The sequence below is a fragment of the Condylura cristata genome, unplaced genomic scaffold (genome assembly GCF_000260355.1).
Source record: "Condylura cristata isolate star-nosed mole 26May11 unplaced genomic scaffold, ConCri1.0 scaffold00048, whole genome shotgun sequence".
Taxonomy (NCBI): domain Eukaryota; kingdom Metazoa; phylum Chordata; class Mammalia; order Eulipotyphla; family Talpidae; genus Condylura; species Condylura cristata.
The window spans coordinates 1,955,420-1,976,420 of NW_004567149.1; the positions used below are offsets into that span (position 1 = coordinate 1,955,420).

Sequence of the window (21,001 nt, forward strand, 5' to 3'; positions counted from 1 at the left end):
TGCAATACTCTGAATCTATGAACTCACGCTGAGAGATGTGCTCTATCTTTCCATGACAGTTGTCTATCATTTATCAGTCGTGGTACAGTTGATCTTTTCTGGATAGGGGTTTAAAAAAATTGTCTTTAATTAGATCTAGTTTTCTTTCCCCTGGACAACACTGTCTTGGACATATTTGAATTAAATTAAAGACCATTTTGTTATTTCTGATTAAATATAATGCATTAAACCTAAGAACTTGCCTCACCTTTCTCAAGCAAAACCAAGTTCATCCACTCTCACCTCTCACCCATTAACATTTTGTTGGTCAACATTTTGGGGGACCTGTCTATTCATGCATCTTAGATCCTGTCTTCCACATTTAACCACGCTGTGGTGAACAATTTCTACAGAACATCTGAAAATTCTGCTGAAGGAACCAGTGAGTCACAAACTTACAAAGAAGAATGGGAAACGTGCTGAATCAGTTAAATCTAGAGAAAATGAACCCTAGCGTTGGCAATAAATAAATAAATAAATAAATACATAAATAAATTTCAGAAAACGACCCCATAGCTCACAGGAAATAAACCCGTAGACCCTCTACACCGGTAAGCTTCTTCTTAACCCTTGGGTTGAAGACAATGCACTTGGCATGTGCAAAGTACTTTCCTAAATGTAATGACATAAATCATAAATACTTAATGTGTAAGCCTGGACGCATAGGGACACACCTTTCGAGGGGACCCAGTGGGAATTTTCAGCACCGTTTTTCTCTCCCTCCACCTTCAACACAAGTCAGCGGGAGCCCTTCCTTCCCTGAAATCCACTAAGAAGTGTGGGTCGATCCCAGGCGAAAAACTTGGTTTACCCTAGCGTCTTCTCGGTGCTGGGCACATTTGATCCAGTTTCGGAAACTCCAGCACCCAAGAGGGACCCAACCCATTTGCTAGTGGATGAATTGAGTTTCGTAAGAAACGAAGATGCTTGCTTATGAAATCTCGCATCCTGTGATCCCCAAAGCTGAGGGGGCGGGGCTCCCGGGGAGTTTGACTTCCCTAGCCAAGCCCTCGTTACCCCGAAAGAATATGCCCAATTTGCTGAACACTCGTTGCACAACATTGTTACATCGACCATGTTATATTTCTTTTTATAATGTAGAGAACATATGGGAGGTATCAGTAGTCGTGGCCGAGTGGTTAAGGCGATGGACTAGAAATCCATTGGGGTCTCCCCGCGCAGGTTCGAATCCTGCCGACTACGTGTAGTTTTTACCCTGCTCAAAGGATCGCTGGAACCTGTTTAACCCACACGCAACCCAGAAAACCTGCCACTGTTCCGCGAACTGCTGCATGGAAGAAAAGGTGGATTGTTTCCTTAAAAAATTCGCGTCTAACACCCCACACCCGCAGCCCTGACCTGGGGCCAAGGATGTTTCTCCCCGCAAAATCCTGCTCGAAGTAACCAATTTTAAAAAGAAAAAAACGATAAAAGGGTAATTTGGTGAAAATGTTCCTCAGGTAAAGTTGTAAAGACTAGTCCCTGGCACGAGGTGGAAGCTATCCTTACCTTAAAAATTTATCGGAGTAAAATTGACTTTTTCAAGCCGATACATAGGTTCATGCAATCGCTACTGTCATCGGGATACAGAGCATTTCTGTTCATAAGCCTCCCTTTGTTCTCCCGTTCTCCTTTTATAACTCCTCCTAACCTTACACGTGACACCTGACAACCACAGATACCTTTTTCTTTTACCTATAGTTTAAAATTTTTGAGAATTTCATAAAAAGTGGATCATCCCGTACGTGACTTGTTGAGATCACTCGATATAGAACACATCTGAAAATTAAAATTTTCATTTTTGTTGGCTAATAGTATTCTATTGTATGAATGTATTACAGTTTTATTCAGCGACTTATTGAAGGACATATGGATTATTTTCAGTTTTTGGCAATTGTGGGGAAAAGCTATAAACATGAGTGTGTATACATCTTCATTTATTTGGATATCTACAAGTTTGATTGCTGGGTGATGGGGTAAGTATATATTTAACTTTTTCAGAAATTGTTAAATTTTTGCAGAGTGTGGTACTACTTAGTCCCATAACTAACAAGAGATTTTTAATTGCCCCTCATTTTCACCGACAATGATATTGTCAGTATCTTTAACTTTAACTCAAATTATTTTAGTAGCTGTTTAGTGGTAGCTCGTTGCCATTTTAATTTGCATTTTCCACTAGTGATGTTGAACATCTTTTGGTTGCTTATCTGTCGTTCTCAAACTCCTTTAAGATACTGCCTTAATCCAGTTATAAGTTGTGAAGTTTATACCAAAACTTCTTTTTCTCCTGCCTGTCTTCTTTCCTTCTTTCGTTCTTTGAATACGGATATACCAACGCCCCATTTATTGAAAAGACTATCACTGCTGTTTGTGTGTGCCTTTGTAAAAAACCATTGACCGTATTTATGTACATTTATTTCTGTATTTTTCCATTTGATTGATCTATATGCCTATTGCGTTAACACCTCACTGACTTGACTACATTAAGTATACAAGATGTCTTAAAAAATCAGTATTACCTTCTCATTCAATTTTTATTTTTCATAATTGTTTTAGCTACCCTAGTTCCTTTGCCTACCCACATCATTTTCAGAATCAACTTATGTCTATGAAAAAGCCCTGGTGGGGTTTTGAAAACAACTGTATTACATCTATAATAGATCAACTTGAAGAATGGACTGGTTAATACTGGAATTCTTTTCCCATGTTTATTGATGTTTTATTTTTAGCATCTTCAAATAGTTGATTCCTGCATTCTGTCTATGTTTGTAGTTATATTGAGTTGGAGAAAAAGAGCAAAATTTGCTTATTCCATCTTACCCGAGACAGGAAACTTAACATAGTATTTTTAAAATGATGGTGGAGACTTAAGATCTCTTGGAAATAAAGAAAATATGAGAGCAGGAAATGTTAGTAGAAACACTGGAAATTACAATTTTAAAAATCCCCAAAAGAAAAGGGGAAGCATCAAGTATGAAAATAATAATGAAAAAGAAAATTGAACAACCAATTCAGGTGGAAGACCAGGAGGAGGTAAGAGAAAAACTGGCAGGGAAACTCATCAGAAAATATAAATTCTTAGCACTGAAGGACTTGATTATCCAGTTGGAGAGGACTGCACTTATGGCTAGTGTTCTTTGTGTCACATTAACAGGTATTTCCCTAGTTCAAAGCCATGAAGATATGTATTTTAGAAACTTGGATAACTGATTGGTTTAACTTTTACATTCAGGTCTATAGACCACCTGGAACTAACTTTGTAGGTAATGTAAAAGGTTAATTTAATTTTTTTCCTGTGGATAGTCACTGGATCTTATCCTCCTTGTAGTTATTCACAATATATGTAAAGACTACTCTTTCTTGATATTTCTGCTCATAAAACAAGGGGATTAAGGGGAGTGATCCAAGTCTGGATTCTAGTGAGAGTCATTGTCTCTCCTGAGTGTATTATTTTAGTTATGCTACCTTTATGTCTTTAATAAAGTAAGCCTTCTTTTCTAAGATAACTTAGGCTACTTCGACATTTTCAATGTTAATATTACTTTTAAATCCGTTTATCAATCTCCAGAAAAATTCTGATGATGTTGATTTTATAGATCAATTTTGGGGGAAACTGATGTTTTTACTATATTGTGTTTCAACCTAGATTTTTTCCTAGTGATTTGATTTGCCAGTTAATAGTATATTTATTTGAAATTTCTTATTGCATGTTGTTGTTTTACCAAAAATGCAACTAATTTTTATATTGACTATATATACCCTGCCCTCCCTTAATTTAATGTTAATTCTAGTGATTCCTTAGGGATATTTTTGATTTTTCTATATAAATAATGATGTGATACACTAACCATGACTTTGTTGCTTTTTGAATCATCATATCATATTTGTGTAATTGCATTATTTCTTGCAGTAGGATACCAAGCAAAAGTGATGAAAATAGGTAATTAAAATGCCTTTGTAATTTTGATTTTCACTGTAAAAATTATGCATATAGCCAAACAATATTTTAAACAAAGTTACAAAAGCAATTCAATGGGAGAAGAATAGTCTTTTCAACAGTGATGTGGAAGCAATTGGATATAGGCAAAATGAATCCTGATTTGAGTCTCATGCTTAAGCAAAAAGTTTATTCAAAATGGAGCATGGCCTTCAATGTAAAACCTAAAAATTTGAAAAGAAAACATCACAGAACATCTCTGAGACTTGAGGTTAAGCAAAAACATTCTTAGATTACTCTATTATGGAGAAAAATGGGAAACAATTACAGAGAAAACAGAAAACTGGTACTACAATTGCTGAGTCACATTAACAATTTCATGTTATCAGAAACTATCAAACTTCCAGAATGATTGTGCCATTTTACATTCCTGCCAGCAATGAACCAGTTTTTCCAAATTCCCACCAGTATTTGGTGTTGTTTTTATTTCTTTTAATGCATCTAATAAGTATGTGGTCATATTTCATTGTAATTTGTATTTACCTAGAGACAAATGATGTTGGAAATACTTTGCTTTTTTACCTTCCATATATCACCTTAATTTGAATGTCTCTGTGTCCTTTTGTCCATTTTCCAGTTCGTATTGGTATACACAAACACACACACACATATCCATATATATATATATCCATATATATATATATCCATATATATATATATATACACACACACAAAGCATATATATATGTATGCATATATAGACAGAAATATTCTTATATGTTTCATTATTCAAAAAGATTAAGGAAAATATGTAAAATAGGATTTCTTTTATAGGAAACTCAGGGTAAAGGTCGAGGATAATTTACAATAAGATTCTTGTCAACCCGTGCTTAAAAAGAGCCTGCTCCACCCGCTTCACTTGACCTAGATAAAGCCTAAGTCTGGTCTCCCAAACTACATCCTAACCCACAAGCAGAACCAAAACTGGTTTAACAAGAATCTCAGCTGTAGGTGTGGGTGCACCTTGGCTTCCTAATTTACAGTATCGAGGTGAATGGCTCAGACAGCCTCAATGTCAAGGGCAACTTTAAAAAGTAGCTTTATGCATATTTTCTTTCGCCTGTTCGGTTTCATTTCTTAATAAGACATTCTTAGTCTGGGGCACAGTGTCTTCAATAACTGTGTGAATACCCTGGAAAGGTTTGCCAGGTGGTATGCTTTAGGTCTGGGTTCCCTTTGCAAGTTTGCTCATTCCAATGGGCAGGGGACTGCACCCTTCAGTTTTCTTCCGCGGGCCGGGCGGGGCTCAGGGGCGGCTGGAGCGCAGGGCGCCCCTCATTCTAGCTGGTAGGTTCTCCTTCCCTTGCATTAGAAGACCGTAGGCGATCACAGGGGAACGCCTAGGGAGGCAGCCTGCACCCGGGATTCCGACACAAATCCCCAGGCGCCTCTCGGCTGCAGTCCCGCTGTAATCTTGGTGGCCTGATGTGGGCCCCGGAATAGAGGCAGCCAGGCGAGCCAAAGTAGACCCTGGACGGGCGCGGGAACCGCCCCCGAGATCCCAGCCATCGGCTCTAGAAAATCCTCCTCTTTACAGAAGCGCGTCACGTCTAAGGCCTCCCGCGACATCAGGGGAGAGCGTCTCCCCGACAACTGAATAACCTAGATGGAAAAAAAGTAGCCCGTGGCTGCAAATGAGCACTGCTGCAGATAAAAGATATGAAATCTCCAAGTCTCAGTTTCCTCGTCTACCTAGGGATTAAAAATACCTATTTCGCCGAGTTTTAGGCTTGAATTATGGTATGGGCGCCCATTCACTCAGTTTCTCTGAAGGAAGAATGCAAGGACTAGGACCTGCAAGTTTCTGAGTCAATGGTCAATGGGGGGTAAGGGGGTGAGACTTTAAAGGTTTTTGTATTTGGTAAAGAATCAAATTCCCGTAGGATTTTGCTTTGAAAGGCTTTCTTAATGTACATTGGTAAGATTTCTGACTGATCAATTACACCACAGCTTAGGCGCCGTGAGCCATCATGGGCCATCCTGATCAACTTTGGTACCTACATCTCTGTATGGTTCCATGGTGTAATGGTCAGCACTCTGGACTCTGAATCCAGCGATCCGAGTTCAAGTCTCGGTGGAACCTCAGTGGCATTTGTGTGTCTCTGCCCTTTTTTCCCCCAGAGAAAACAACGTCTACCTAAATGACTGAAATCAAGATTTCTCTTTATATCGCCTGTGAGTTGCTGAAAGTCCCGACACACCTGCGTATGGATAAGGAAGCGGAGAGAGGATAATACTCTGATTTAATACAATTTATTTTGTAAGAAAGAAGCATCTAAAGAAAAGATAGGAATAGCCCCAAACCCTACACTCTGCTGCAATTAGAAAACCAACTCTAATGAGAAGCAATAATCCATTCACACAGAATTTATTTTCTGTGCACATTAAAAAATAATATATGAAATTGTTAATAGTTCAAACAGGAGGACTAAATTTTCTAATGGTACTGGAGACTCTATAGTGATAGCAAATCTCTTTTCTCCCTAAGTCTACTAGCTGCTCAGTTTCTGCATTCCTTCCCAGTATGTATATAATACAGAAGAACTTATACATGGAGAATACACATTATATATACATTTAGAATGATAGGCATGTATATAATAAAAACAATCAGACACATACAGAAACCAGTATCAAATTGGTTGGATACTGGAAAATCTTATATTAGTTGGCTAAAAGGTCATATTGGACTCATCGTACTTAAAAATATGCATCTTTAAGATATTTCAAAGTAAAAACTGGGGAAGGGGGATCTATACATTATTTTCATTGCATTGTGCCATCCAAACACTATTCAAAGTCTCTCTCAGCTAAAAATGAGAGAATATTGTATTTCTTTACCAATTCTATTCTTTGTACAACTTTACCTTTCACATTAGCTTTTATACCATTTTGCATAAGTCTTAGGAAGTATTTTTGTTTTCACTTTCAGTTTTAATATTTGTCTAGAATGAGTTTTATTTTCTGGGCTAGAAATTTGTAGATATTTCATATGGATGTGGAACTGGGAAGATTCTATCCTGTCAGATGATCTCATTATGATATCAGATTGTGTAAGAATTTAAAATATTTTTTTCTCAACACATATCACTAACCCTGTGAGAATCCAAGTTCTCCCTCAACATACTGGTTTTCGTCACTGCCTGCTGCCTCACAGTATTACCCCTTTGTCTGAATTGCTCACCCAAATATTCATATCTAGGATCTCCCTTATATTAAGTGAGTTCTGGGAAGTTTCTGCTACTGCATGCAAACACATCCTTTTGCTCAAAACCAGAGACTGCTTTTCTCCGTAAAGCGTGCCACTGAGTGTAGATTTGTGAGATAACAGCATAGAATAGAAAGTTGGACCATGTGTTGTATATATTACTTAAATAATTGGTACCAGATTTGTCTCCAAGACAACCCATAATTTCTAAACCCATAAGTTCACACACACTGGATATTCCTACAAAGTGCTTTCATCAGCACTTTGAAATTTCTGTCACTTAAAAAATCCATTTAGGGCCCTCCCTGGTAGCACAGTGGGTTAAAGCACAGCACTAAGAAGCTAAAGCCACTTCTGCATGAGTTCAAGCCCTGCCCCAGAGGTGACCACATGGCGCGGCAGACCTCTCCTGACCCGCCCACTGCTCTCCCTCAGCATTGTACTTCCACTATCTGCCTGTTCTGCTCCCCACTCTGTCTCTGGTGAACCATTTCACCCACCCTGCACCTCTGGCCTGTATCCCAATTACAAACAAATAAATCTTAAAAAAAAAATCCACTTAGGGGCCCTCCGTGGTGGCACGGCGGGTTAGGATGCTGCACTGCGAGCGAGCAGCAGCCTCCTCAGTGGAGCTCAATCCCTGGGCCCCAGAGGTGACCCACATGGCACGGTAGACCTCTCCTGACTTCTCCCCTCAGCAGTGTACTACTACATGGATCTGCCTGTTCTGCTCCCCACTCTGGTGAATCTTCTCACTATCCCTGTGCCTCTGGCCTATACCCCAGTTCTGTATGCATAAACAAATAAATCTTTTTTAAAAATCTATTTAAAGGAGACCAAATTGTACAGCATTGCTTTAAACTGTGTCTCAAAGATTATGGTGCATGTAAACATCTGTCAGATTTGTACGCTGTACCATCTGTGAATTGGTCTGTACAATGACTGATTCTCCTTTAGCTCCACAACAGACTCTCCCATGCAGGTAACCTATTTATTTATTTTAAACAATGCATTCTCACTGTCTATAATCCCATGACACTGGCAATTAGGGGCCAGATAATCTATTTAGATATGGGGCAAATAAAATTATGTATCTTGAATTATACCTAATTCTCAGAAGAAACATCAGACTCTAATATCTAAGCGAAGTCATACACTACTTTGAAGACATTTTGGGAATTTCCAGTTAAACTTGATGAAAAAACACAGGCCATATTTTCTGCTTTCCTAAAATGCATCATCTACTTTAAACCAATGATGTATAGTGTACTTTCCTGCTCAAAGAGTAACTATATCTTTAAATTTTGGTATGAGGGGGTCAAACAGAAAGGTCAGGACCTAGTAATCATTTTTTCCTGGCTGCATTTTCCATACGTGTGTTCCTCTTTCTTACAAAGGCAACATTTGGTACATAGGGGAATGGCAGTTGTTTGGCTTATGGCTAAATACTGCATACAGTCCCCTCCCCTTTTTAAAGCTTAGTGGTGGCACATATTGACTCCATAAATGGTAGTGTTCATGTTTTACCATGTGATCCAGGGTACCGTACTGCGTTTGTTTCGTCAGCTGTAGGACCTTCCACTCTACTTTTATTTTAAAGATCGATGCCTTCTTTCTTATCCTAGATTTTCATATCGTCACTCTACTCACAACTGTGCAGCACCTGTTGTGCCAGTTGTGGGGTGTACCTCGTGGATCCCCATTAAAAAACTGACAGCCTAGGGCACTGGGTTTAGGGGATGGCGCCTGCTCAGTCTCTTTCCTTCAGAACCGGGGTCCATCCAGTCTGAGGTCCATGCAGTGACTTGCCAGACAGCCTGGTACTCACATCAGCGATGTCAAATGATGAGAAACAATCATGGCAAACCCACTTTCTGGAAGAAAATTGGGCCTCTGGCAGAGAGCAAAAGTCCAGCCAGTTACTGACATAGAGTGAGTGATCACTTTCCATGTAGTCGTGGCCGAGTGGTTAAGGCGATGGACTAGAAATCCATTGGGGTCTCCCCGCGCAGGTTCGAATCCTGCCGACTACGGTGCTTTTGCAAAACCTACCCATCACTCATCACAAAACCTGTTTCACGCTCTGCTCTTGCTGCCTGGGAGGGAGCAAGCGTCATTGTTCACCAGTTTGAATTCCTCTTGCCAGTTTCCCGATACAGTGATAGATTATTTTTATTTTAGAAAAGGTACTCGATCACAGGCAGTCCTATGGTGCTAACTTTTCTCCCTGGAAGAGACTACGTTTTGCTGATGCCTTCCTCTTTCTTAAAATCAAACCCCCACCTTGAAGGCAGTCTTTCCAAAAAAAAAAAAAAGTTGGCAAGTGTTTCGTCTCCAAGGAGTTGCTCCCTGAACAGGTCTCTCGTGCATAACTGCAAGTCTTTGTTAATGCAGAAATGGAAATTTCAGGAAATCCTAGATCAAATTACAAGTGAAAGCACTCAAAGGTATGGTGACGTCATGAATCGCAACCAGGTAATAATGGGCAAATCACTAAGCAAAGACATTAAAGCCATTTATCTCTGCAATGCAGTCATAAAGGGCTGATGACGTCAGGCGGGGCTGACTCGTCCGCGAATACAGGACCGTGCGAAGGGAGCGACTAAACATTAGGTGACGTCTTTAGTTGTTCTGAGCAGCTCCAATTCAGATGGAGAATCGCGTTGTGTGATGAACAAGTATGGCTGATGTATCTACCTGGTGTACGTTATGTTGACCACAACTGAGAATCTTTGTAGGAATTCCTAGGAGAATTTTTTGTCCTCATCTCTCTTGCCAGCCTGCCTTTTTAAAAAAGTCTGTTAGACATGACATTCTCTTTTTCCCATTTCTGGTGAGTTATTTATACCTTCTTTCTTATCAGTTTAGTAATTTTTTTCCAAATAAAATTCGATTTTATAGATGGTCTCTGTTTGAGTTTCTTTGTTATCTACTAAATCAGCTATTTTCTCCATTTCCTTCCCTAGGATTTCTTTAGTAATGTTTGATGATTCTATTTTCTTCCAATGTATCATTAAATCAGTCCTGTTCCTGTTCAGTTTTTATTTTATTTTTGCACAAGTAATAAGAGTTTAAATTTCCACATAGGTGCATCTTGGGCAGCACAAAATATATTTTCACATATTTTTTTAATGTCAGTCTTTTTAATATGAGCAGTTTAAACTTCCCATTTAGATACCTCCTTTAAATCACATGCACATTTCTTATTGTGCAAGCATATCATAGTTTTCCATTTTTTAACTGATATCCAGCAAAATGTATTGAGGTTAGACACTACAGGTTACCTCTTAAAACTGATGAAATTCACTCTTCAACATAACATTGGAAGTTCTAGCCAGAGCAATCAGACAAGAAAAAGACATATAAGGAATCCAAATGGGAAAGAAGAAGCAAAATTGTCCTTATTTGCAGATGATATGTCAATTTACATGGACAACCCCAAAAACTCCAGAGAAACCAATCAAAACCATCAACCAGATTAGCAAGGTAGCAGGATATAAAATCAACACACAAAGTCAGAGACCTTCCTATACACAACCAACCAATCAGAAGAAGCAGAAATAAAAAAAAAAAAGAAACTGTTTTTGTTGTTGTTTCTAAGGTTCCATGTGTGTTTGAAAAAGAGGTTTGTCTTCAGAAGTTGAAGGATATATTGTTATTTCTGTATAGGCAAGGTCAACTTTAGTAATTACATTCTTTGAAAATTTTACATTCTGTTTTTTCCCTCTTTTTTCAAGAAGGATGCCTATTACATTAAATTTAAAATATGAATGTGACTATCACTCTATTTCTAGTCTATAAATTTTGTCATATATTTTAGGAATCATTGACTCATTTTTCCTGCATCACTTTGCCTTCCAAAGGAAGAAGACATCTAAATAAAATGCTATTCACAAGCTATGAATTACTGCTGGCCAGTATCTCTAAATGGCAGCTACAACAAACAGAAGGATATTCAGTGGGGGGAAATCTTAAAGTATAGCAGGATTTGGAATACTCGTAAGAGTTACAAGAAAGCACTTCTTTGATCCCTTTCAATTTTTCATTCTTCTTTTCTCACAAAAAGAGATGTCATAGATCAAAGACATCTTGGTGGAGATCTCAGAGTAGAGTTGAAACTGAGATGAAGTAGAGGTTTCAACCACCTTCTAGCCATGTACCACTTTTTTCTACTGCATTCACATGTCTCATTCTAGTGCCCCTAAAGTATATTATGAGAAGCCCATTCCCTCTGGGGCCTTCTGAGAAAAGAGAAACTCAAAGAACTGGTTTGACTAGGCTCTTGGTAAGATCATACTGACACTGGCACTAATGTAATCCAATGATATAACCCTATTCTTATTTCTAGCATTTTCCTTATACCCCTTTGTTTTTATCACAGCTGCAAGTCCATGTGTTTGCCACCATGGCAAGACACAGAACAATTTGATCATGGCAAGAATCATTCCTGTTACCCTTTTAATAAACATACACACATCCTTCTAACTCTGTCTCCCTAACACCAGAAAATCAGGAATTGGTTCTTCATTCCTCTGATTTAGTCATTTCCAGAATGCTATTATAAATGAGCTCACAAGAATACAGGTTTTTGAGGTTGATTTCTCAGCATAAATCCCTAGAGACTCATCCAAGAAGGTATCATTGCCAGTAGTCCATTTCTTTTTGTTGCTGAGTTGTATTTCATGCAATGGAGATAATCCATTCACCTGGTTATCTGAATTGTTTAAAGTTGGGGTCTATTATTACAAAGTAAGATGCTGTGAAAATTATTATACAGGTTTTTATGGGTATATAAGCTTCTATTTCCACAGTGACAACAATACAATACTTTTAATTCTTTACTTATTTTAAATTCCCACTATCAGTGAGTGTGTAGGTGATTCAGTGTCCCCACATCCTCATCAGAATTTAGGTTGTCACTATTTTTTATTTTAGTCATTGTGCTAGGTATAAGATGATAGCTTGTAGTTTCATTTTGTAATTCTCTAAGATTAATGATGTGTTTTCATGTGTTTATTTTTCATGTGTTTATTTGCCCTCTATATCTTCACTAATGTCCAAATAGTGAGGTCATGTATCAATACATCTGCCATTATGACCAGGCACCCAAAAGTGGAGAATAAAGCAGGAATGACAATCGGATGAAACTGAATGTTGGGAGGTTTAAGAAAAACAACTGGCATGCAAGAAAAGAACCCCCTAAAAAGGTAACAATTCCATGAGAAGAAAGAAGATTTTGATTGTTGGAAACATAAAGATAAGTTTTTATTCTTTCTAGAGAGTTTTTATTGTTTCTAGAAACAAACATTTGGAGTCAAGTCACACTTAACTGTGCTGGACAATATAGTACCTTTAATTCTCCACAAGGAGGGAACCACTGGTGAGTTAAAGCCATGTGGGTAGATTTTTGTAAAGGTGGTACTGCAGCTTGAACCTTGGTTGGCTGTGAATTTGCAAATCCTATTTCAAACCAACTTGTTGGGGTAATCAAAACATCCAAACTATACCGTAGTCGGCAGGATTCGAACCTGCGCGGGGAAACCCCAATGGATTTCTAGTCCATCGCCTTAACCACTCGGCCACGACTACACAGTAAGGCAGAGCCTTATAAAAGTAAAATAACAGCGCTGAAATTTAGTTGCCCTTATAAACTCCAATTACATCCTAGAATGGGTATTTCCCTACTCTTTGATATCATTCAGAGGACTATGGCATTGCACCACTATACTCAGAACTTACTATTCAGAAAGGTTGGAATAAGATCTGCTTCTGCTCTGCCAACCTCTGGTGAGGATCCACGAGATACACCCCACAACTGGAAAGAACTTTAATAGTCACTACAGATTATATGTAATAGCAGCGATTTTAAATTCTCAGAGTTGTGGACTTTTGACATATTTTTGGAACATCCACAGAGGCTGGCTGTACAGTTAACAAACTGAATGAGACCTGTGTATTTACTGATATAAAATATACTTCTAAGGGAAAAAAACCACCAAGAAAGTGTATATATGGTTTATTACCTATGATAATTAACTGCACTAAGTGGTCATGTACCTGTTTTGACCTGTGAACACTAGAAATGTCTACAGGCATGACAGTGAACACCGTGATTTCCAATAAGGCTTTCTTCCCTGGTGTAGTGGTGAATGTGATGTTATAGAAGACAGATGTTGGATTCATGTGAACATGAGTAACCTATTAGTAGTTAGAAGGAATATGTTAGAATCCATATGTCTTTAAATAGTCATTTTATGTTTCTGAAACAATCAAATAGAGCTAGCAAGTTCTCATTCAATGGTTATGAAGTTACTAAGAAAGATTTTTGTCTCATTTGGGGGGTGAAAAATCCCATGGTATGTAAAATAAAATATGTTCATCTTTCCACAGAGAGATACCTCTGACACAAAATGAACAATTGTAGAAACCACAGCAGGGAGTTCACAAATTCTGCTGGAGACCATGGAAATGAGGATGAGACTGCATTTGAAGAATCTCTTTTATGTCACAAAAACTCACTTTAACTAGTAAGCTTTGCCATCACTAAACTATAATTAAGTACAAAGTCGCTATTGAAACATCATCTTTGGAATATGACCATGTGAGTCATTGACCTTAATTAGGAACCCAAAAGTATCGCCACGCCTGAAGCTAAGCTCCTTGTCTAACCAGTTCTGGCAGGATCTCTCCCCTTGCTCAGAGGGACTCACAAAATGTGACTTACCCACAGTATATTTTGGGGCTGTTAGGAGGCGGTCCAGCACAGTGAAATGGAACCCTGTTCTTTTTAATCAGAGTTGATTGGAATGTCTACTTCATCTCGTTTTCAAACCTCTCTAAGATCACCACTGAGAAAAAAAACCCTTGTGATATTTTTTCTGCTCAGAGGAGGAAGCAGGAGGAAGGTTGGTAGGTGCTAGCTGTCATTAGTTCTTCTGAGTCTTAATGAGTAGAACTGAATCCTGTGCTTTTCACTGAGAGTTTATTGCAATTGCCACTTAGAGGTGGTATTTTTTCCATTCCAGGGTCGTAGGTGTCTTATAAACAGTACTTTATTTAGGATTTTCTCTTGCTTCTGAAAGACAGATCTAGCAAAAGAAATGAGTCTTATAAAATATAAGGAAAGCAGTGCAGCAGACCTCTCCTGACCTGCCCGCTGCTCCCCTCAGCAGTGGAGTTCATCGATCTGCCTGTTCTGCTCCCCACTCTGTCTCTGGTGAATCCTCTCACCCTGCACATCTGGCCTGTACCCAAGTTCTGTACGCATAAATACATCTTTTTAAAAATACATAAGGGAAGCGATGTATTCTGAGATTTTTAGATGGCACCAAGAAGGCAGGAGAGATGAAAGAACATTCACTAGAAGTTATCATTTTGTAGTGGACACAACACCATTTGTGACTCATAAATGGGGTTAGTTTACAGTACATTTGTTTATATCATGTATAGTGATGTCATAACCAAACACCTGGGACTTGAAGATTAAGATGTGACTTAAATAGCCTGTTTCTTCCCCAAAAAATCACATGCTAATTAGCAGGCAGACTGAATTATGAACATGGAAAAACTTCACATGAGATATAGGTACAGAGAGATACATATAATAATGTTATGGCTGCATTTTCTTCAACACTATTATGGCAAGCCACTATAAGGGGTAGAGGAGCCAAGGAGCGAAGGATGAATTTGAAGTCCTTCCGAAGTAGAAGATAAGGGAAGGAAGATAAGGAAAGGAAGTCTCTAAGGACACTCAGAGTTACAGCAGGTGAAGAGCCTGCAGGTGAGTTTCCAGCACCGGGAAGCTAATCCTCTTTTTTTAATTGAGCACCCTACTGTGGCTTTGGCTTTGAGCGGTTGAAACAGAAGAAAGAGACTGATGAGTGAAGGAGAGTCACGGGCTTCCCAGCTTTCTTCCAAGAAAAAGTCCCCGATAGTGGCCCCGGGGCTGGCGCAGGAGCTGCCAGGAGCTCCCAGCTCCCGCCAGGAGCTCCCAGCTCCCGCCAGGAGCTGTCCAGCGCGCTTTTTCAGACAGACCTGCAGGGAGTGAAAGCGGGGCGCGCAGAAAGAGCCAGTGTGGCTACTGGGTTAGCACGGCGAGCCCCGGAAGCGCCGCGAAGCGGACACCAAGGAGACACGCACCTCAAACTGTCACTGGCTGTCACCTTATCCTTAGATTTCAACTTTCTACCAACCGCGACGTCTTCTCCCTACACACTGTATCTGCGATTTGATACTTCTGCCACTTGCCACGTATGTCTGTCTATAGTGAGCATTTGGTCTCCACTGGGATGCAGTTTAGTGTAGAATAAACACCGGATTTCCACCATTTTGTATTTTAAAAACGTAAAACTTTCCAAGTGGCTTACATGTTGAAATGATCTTTTGGGTGAAATAACATATATTATTAAAATTGATTTTTCTAAGTAGGCTATTAGAAACTGTGGCCCACATACAGATCTACTGGAACCTACTGCTGCTCTAGAACTTCCCTTCGAATAGTGAGACTGAGAAATGTACATTTCCGACTTTACATCGCCTGTTGCAATTGCTTTTAACTCCCTCCGGTTTTTGTGACACAGCCCACGATCCATAGTTTACAGTCTACGGACCACAGTGCGTCGTTTATAGTTTTATTTTCTTGTTCTACATCACATGACTGGGCAAAGTTCTAGAAAGGGTGCAGTTCCTTGGAGATACAAATACTGATGCCAATTTATTTGACTTGGGAAAGGCTAGCTTCAAAGCAAGTTTTGTTTTGTTTTAGTTGTGACTGCAGTTTACAACAAAGCAGAGGTTCGGTTTAAGGTAAGAGGAAGGCATTAACATAACCTAGTCTCTTTCTGAGCACAATCAGTGCTTTGAGTGAATTTAAAAAAAAAATTGTCGCTGTTCTTAGGAAACAAGCACATGTTCACTGTCACGCTAAAGAGTAAGATTGGGAAGGCCAGAGCTGAGAGCAAAACTGGTTTTGCAAAAGCACATGGACCGTAGTCGGCAGGATTCGAACCTGCGCGGGGAGACCCCAATGGATTTCTAGTCCATCGCCTTAACCACTCGGCCACGACTACATGGAAAGTAATCACTCACTCTATGTCAGTAACTGGCTGGACTTTTGCTCTCTGCCAGAAGCCCAACTTTCTTCCAGAAAGTGGGTTTGCCACGACTGTTTCTGACCATTTGACATCGCTGATGCGAGTACCAGGCTGTCTGGCAAGTCACTGGATGGACCTCAGACTGGATGGACCCTGGTTCTGAAGGAAGGAGACTGAGCAGGCGCCATCCCCTAAACCCAGTGTCCTAGGCTGTCAGTTTTGATGGGGATCCACAGGTACAAGCTCTAACACATGCTGCACAGTTATGAGTATAGTGACAATTTGAAAAACTGGTAATGGCCACATGTTTTTAAAATAAAATTTGGGACTTTCACATAGTGGGAGACCCTGTGGCTGATAAAAAGAATGAAAGGTACATTTGTCTAAACTGGTAGGACATGTACTGGTGTTTTGGTAGGGTCCATTTGCATTAAACTGGTACTAAAAATCTGTTATTATCACTAGTACTGAATTTAAAAGCCATTAAACTTCTTAAGTGTATTAACTTTTTAAAATTTCATCTTACATTTCAGAGGTTCTAACTGAATTTACATTGTCTTTGATCCACTTGAGTTAACTTGTATAAATAGTATGAGGTAGGGCCCAGTTTCATTCTTTTGCATGTTCCCCAGCATTTGTTGAAAGACTGTTCTTTCCCCCAATGAGTAGTTTTGGCACTGATCAAAACTCAGTCTCTAGATTCTCAATTCTATTCAATTGATCTATGTGCTTATGCTAGTACCACACTGTCTTATCATGGCTTCGTAGCTTTGTAATCAGGAAATGTGAATTCTCTTTTTTTTTTTTCAAGATTGTTTTGGCTACTCTGGGTCTCTTGAAATTCTATGTGAACTTGAGAATCAACTCACCAATTTCTAGAAACAATTCAGCTATGATTCTGATAAGAGTTTGTATTGAATCTGTAGCTCAACTAAGGGGAGAACTATCCTCTTAACACTAATAAGTGGCAGTTAATAAATGAAATGGTTTCCCTCTATTTAGAGTTTCATTGATTTCAACAATATTTTGAAGCTTTTGGAATGTAAGTATTGCACTTTTTTGGTAAAATTTATTCCTGAATATTTTGGGTTTTTTTTGATGCCATCTTAAATAGAAGCATTTGCTTCTTACCCTTTGTTGCTTCCCATGAAATATGGTGAATGAAGCTGTCAGAACACTCCAAGATGCAGATTTTAATGTGTTGGGGGTAAAATTGCTTTCTACAGTTTATGTAGACAGAAATTATAAAATAAACAAATAAAAAACAACAATGGAAATAAATTGAAAAAAAAAATTGAACCCAATAGCTGTATTCAGAAACCAGAATGTTAATCATCATGCAATGGACCTACCTTAGTTAAAGAGTCTCTTTCACTGATTTTTGATGTTATAAGATCTCATTTATACGTGAATTTGGTCTTACTGACTAGGGTATAGTAACATGGCAAATAGGATGAACCCTGCCCTTGGGTGATGAATCTACTAGATGGGATACTCTATAAACAAACAAATAAGTACAGTCCACCAAGCCTTATGAAATGCTTAAAGCAGACAGTATAATGACAGGCTAAATCGAAGCATAAATAAAATTATATCCTAATTTTTAGGCAGATGAGATTTGCAGATGCTAAAGTACAGGAGTCACAGAATATCTATTAGGCGGGTGAAGAGAGCGGGTGGGAGGAGGGATGGCTACCTGCTCTGAACACGCAGCCGGGGGTTAGTAGGGTCTTTGTGGCCCTCCTGTCTGGTGCGCACTCCGAGTTCAGAGAATAGGGATTCTCTGCCAACCATCCCTAAAAAGGAAACGTCAAGGAAAACAAAAAACCTTAGGTTCCACCGAGATTTGAACTCGGATCGCTGGATTCAGAGTCCAGAGTGCTAACCATTACACCATGGAACCCCACAGCTACAGATAGCAGCCGCACGCCTCCCTGAGAGCATATATTTCAATTTCTGAAATCACGTAGTCCCGAAATAAACACAAAAATCACCTACTTTTTGCCATCCCCTCTTCTCTTTCTAACGGGGCGCTTACTCAGTACAAAATCCAAGGCAGTCGGTTTCCAGACCTAGATGAAATGGGGTGTTTTCCAGTCCCTCCCCCTCTAGCCCGCAGCCCAGCAGCCGGGGTGCACTGACCGCGGATGGGGCTCGGCGCTCCGGCGCGGCGCGGCGCTGCCGGAGTAACCTCGAGGCTCGCCGCCTCCCGAGCCTCTGCGCAGCGTTCCATTCTCCGAACGCCAGGGACACTCCTGAAAGTTTCGTTGTATGACCTGTAAATTGCGGATGACTTCATTTGACACAGGACCCTCGTCCTGGCCGAACGTGGCGATGGCCAGGGGGCGGACAGCGGGACCCGGGGAGGCTTCTGCTTCCCGGGAAAGCGCCACCTCGTGGAGGACGAAGCGTAACGGCACCGGGAGAGGCTGGACCGTTTCCCTGCAGGGTTTTCCTAACTGCATTCTCACTGAGAAAGCTTCCACTTGGCTCTTTCACAGGCAGCAACTCCTAGACTCTCCCAATTTCCGAGCAGTAACATATTTTCTGCTGTTAACAAGGGGTGAGGACGCGTTCAGGACGGGTCACTGCTGCCTCAGCATGCCTCCATCCCACGTGGTTAGGCCAAGGGCTGAGTTGAAACAAACAGAAGAGGAGCAAAGAATGAAAGAATGGCAGATGTCAGGATTTGAACCCTCCCGGCATACCCTTGGAGAACGGTCTGAATTCAGCCAAGACTACTTTTATTGCATAAAGATCTCCGATACATGGGAGAAGTACTGGCCCGAGCTTGAAGAGGCCCCACCTTCTGACTACGTTGTAAGTTCTGTCTAGTCAGAAAAACACCATCAGGTTAAAATAATGACATTTAGTTGGGTATTAAATTTGCAAATACCTTTGGGAATCTTTGTTCAGGAAGGGCTTTGGGGGGGGAAGACGGGGGGGGGGGGACAGAATTACAAAAACTAGGAATAACTGCAGATTACATTTCTTAAAGTTCACTGGCTTTTTGCCAAACTGACCTTGGTAGTATGGAGAGAAGAATTCTTTTTACAATTTTTAGGGAAGCCCATGTCTAGATGGAAACCTGTTTCGTCAGTCTCTAGGGTTTTTTTTTTTTTTTTTTTTTAAATTAAAAGTTCAGTGAGATGGAGTCTGACCAAATGGAGTCACTTCAGTCATCCCAAATACCTTTTCCTAGTTTAATTATCCTCAGCCTCCAATACAAACGTGTGCTCTGCTACTTGGGCGACAGAGACTGCTCGAATGACGGATCATCCCCATCTATCACAGTCACCATCACCTCCCAGTTCCCTCTGGGCCTCTGAGATGGTGAGCAGGAGGTCAGAATAAAGCTCCCTTGAAAAGTGATTTCCAAGAGGGACAAGAGACATGGAAATCACAAGCACTTGTGACATAAATGAGGAATTTCAGGCCCATGCAACAAACTTATTTTATAAGAGCCTTTTGAAGGCGTGGTGAGTACCAACTTCTGTGCCTAAAATAGGTTAAATTATACACATACAATGATCAGAGGTGGGACAAGTTAAGCCACAATAAGTAAAACAATATTGGGTTATACCCCAAGGGATAAAATAAATATCTCTAAATCCTTACTAGTACAAATTTTAAAACAGGGGAGCAAAGACTTTGGGGGGGGGGGGAATGACTGTGAATGCACATGAAGACTACACACCAACTCCTGTACCTTCCTGGGCAGCTTCCCTGAAGTGCAAATAATATCTGTTGCTCAGGGAACCTCCTGTAACAGATGAGTTCCACATAATATAATTCCCCAATCCTTATGTATGTTCAGCATAGTTATTGCTTTCCAAAGAGTAAAGTATGCAAAGGAGGGCTGGGAAGAGTAAATATTTAAGAAAACTCACAAAAAATAAACAGCAAAAAGGCAGGTGACCAAAGTCAACATCAACAGTGGTTATTATCAACAGTGATAAACCAATTTAATAGTATATGCCGCTGATATAATACAAGCAATGGAAATGGCACTTTACTCTGTGATCTTCCAAATTCCAGTCTAATCATGACAACAAAATAAAAAAACACACATCAGACACATTCCAAGTGAGGGGTATTCTACAAAGCATCTGAGCAGTAATCCTCCAAACTGCCTAGTTCATCAAAATCGAGTAAAGTCTGAAATTACCATAGCCAAGAGGATCCCAAGGAGATATAATGGCTAAACACATTGAAGTGTTCTGAATAGGAGCCCAGAAGAGACAAGGGATGTTAGGCGAAAACTAAGAAAATCTGAATAACTTTTGGATTTCCATTCATAATAGTGTATTTATCAGTTGTAATAAATGTACCATGATATATATTTTTTAATTACATTATTAACATGTTAACAATATTAATATTATTTTAATAATAGAGAAACTGAGATAGATAAGCTCTCTGTTCTATCTTCCCAATGGAATAGAAACTATGATGCACAAGTTACATTACAAAAATGTAAGCAAATGAAAAGTTTTTTTCAAAGTGAATTCGGAACTCTGCCTCACCCTGTGCACCAGTACGATTCACTCCTCTCAACTAATAAGCCATGTCATCAGCTGCAATGATATCGTTTGCACAGCCTGCCATGTCCTGATAGTACAGAGTATATAGTCTTGGAATTGGGAAGGACAAAACTTGTGTGCC

At 39.7% G+C, this 21,001-nt stretch overlaps 6 non-coding genes across 6 annotated transcripts; 3 read left to right on the top strand and 3 right to left on the bottom strand.

Annotated features, from left to right (window-relative positions):
• The first annotated feature begins 1,160 nt into the window (after positions 1-1,160).
• TRNAS-AGA lies at positions 1,161-1,242 on the top strand. The gene has a single exon. It is a non-coding gene; the product is annotated as a tRNA-Ser (tRNA).
• A 4,805-nt stretch (positions 1,243-6,047) lies between these two features.
• Positions 6,048-6,119, top strand: TRNAQ-CUG. Its single transcript has one exon. It is a non-coding gene; the product is annotated as a tRNA-Gln (tRNA).
• A 3,076-nt stretch (positions 6,120-9,195) lies between these two features.
• TRNAS-AGA lies at positions 9,196-9,277 on the top strand. The gene has a single exon. It is a non-coding gene; the product is annotated as a tRNA-Ser (tRNA).
• A 3,474-nt stretch (positions 9,278-12,751) lies between these two features.
• Positions 12,752-12,833, bottom strand: TRNAS-AGA. The gene has a single exon. It is a non-coding gene; the product is annotated as a tRNA-Ser (tRNA).
• Positions 12,834-16,230: 3,397 nt separating this feature from the next.
• TRNAS-AGA lies at positions 16,231-16,312 on the bottom strand. Its single transcript has one exon. It is a non-coding gene; the product is annotated as a tRNA-Ser (tRNA).
• Positions 16,313-18,167: 1,855 nt separating this feature from the next.
• TRNAQ-CUG lies at positions 18,168-18,239 on the bottom strand. The gene has a single exon. It is a non-coding gene; the product is annotated as a tRNA-Gln (tRNA).
• Positions 18,240-21,001: the final 2,762 nt, after the last annotated feature.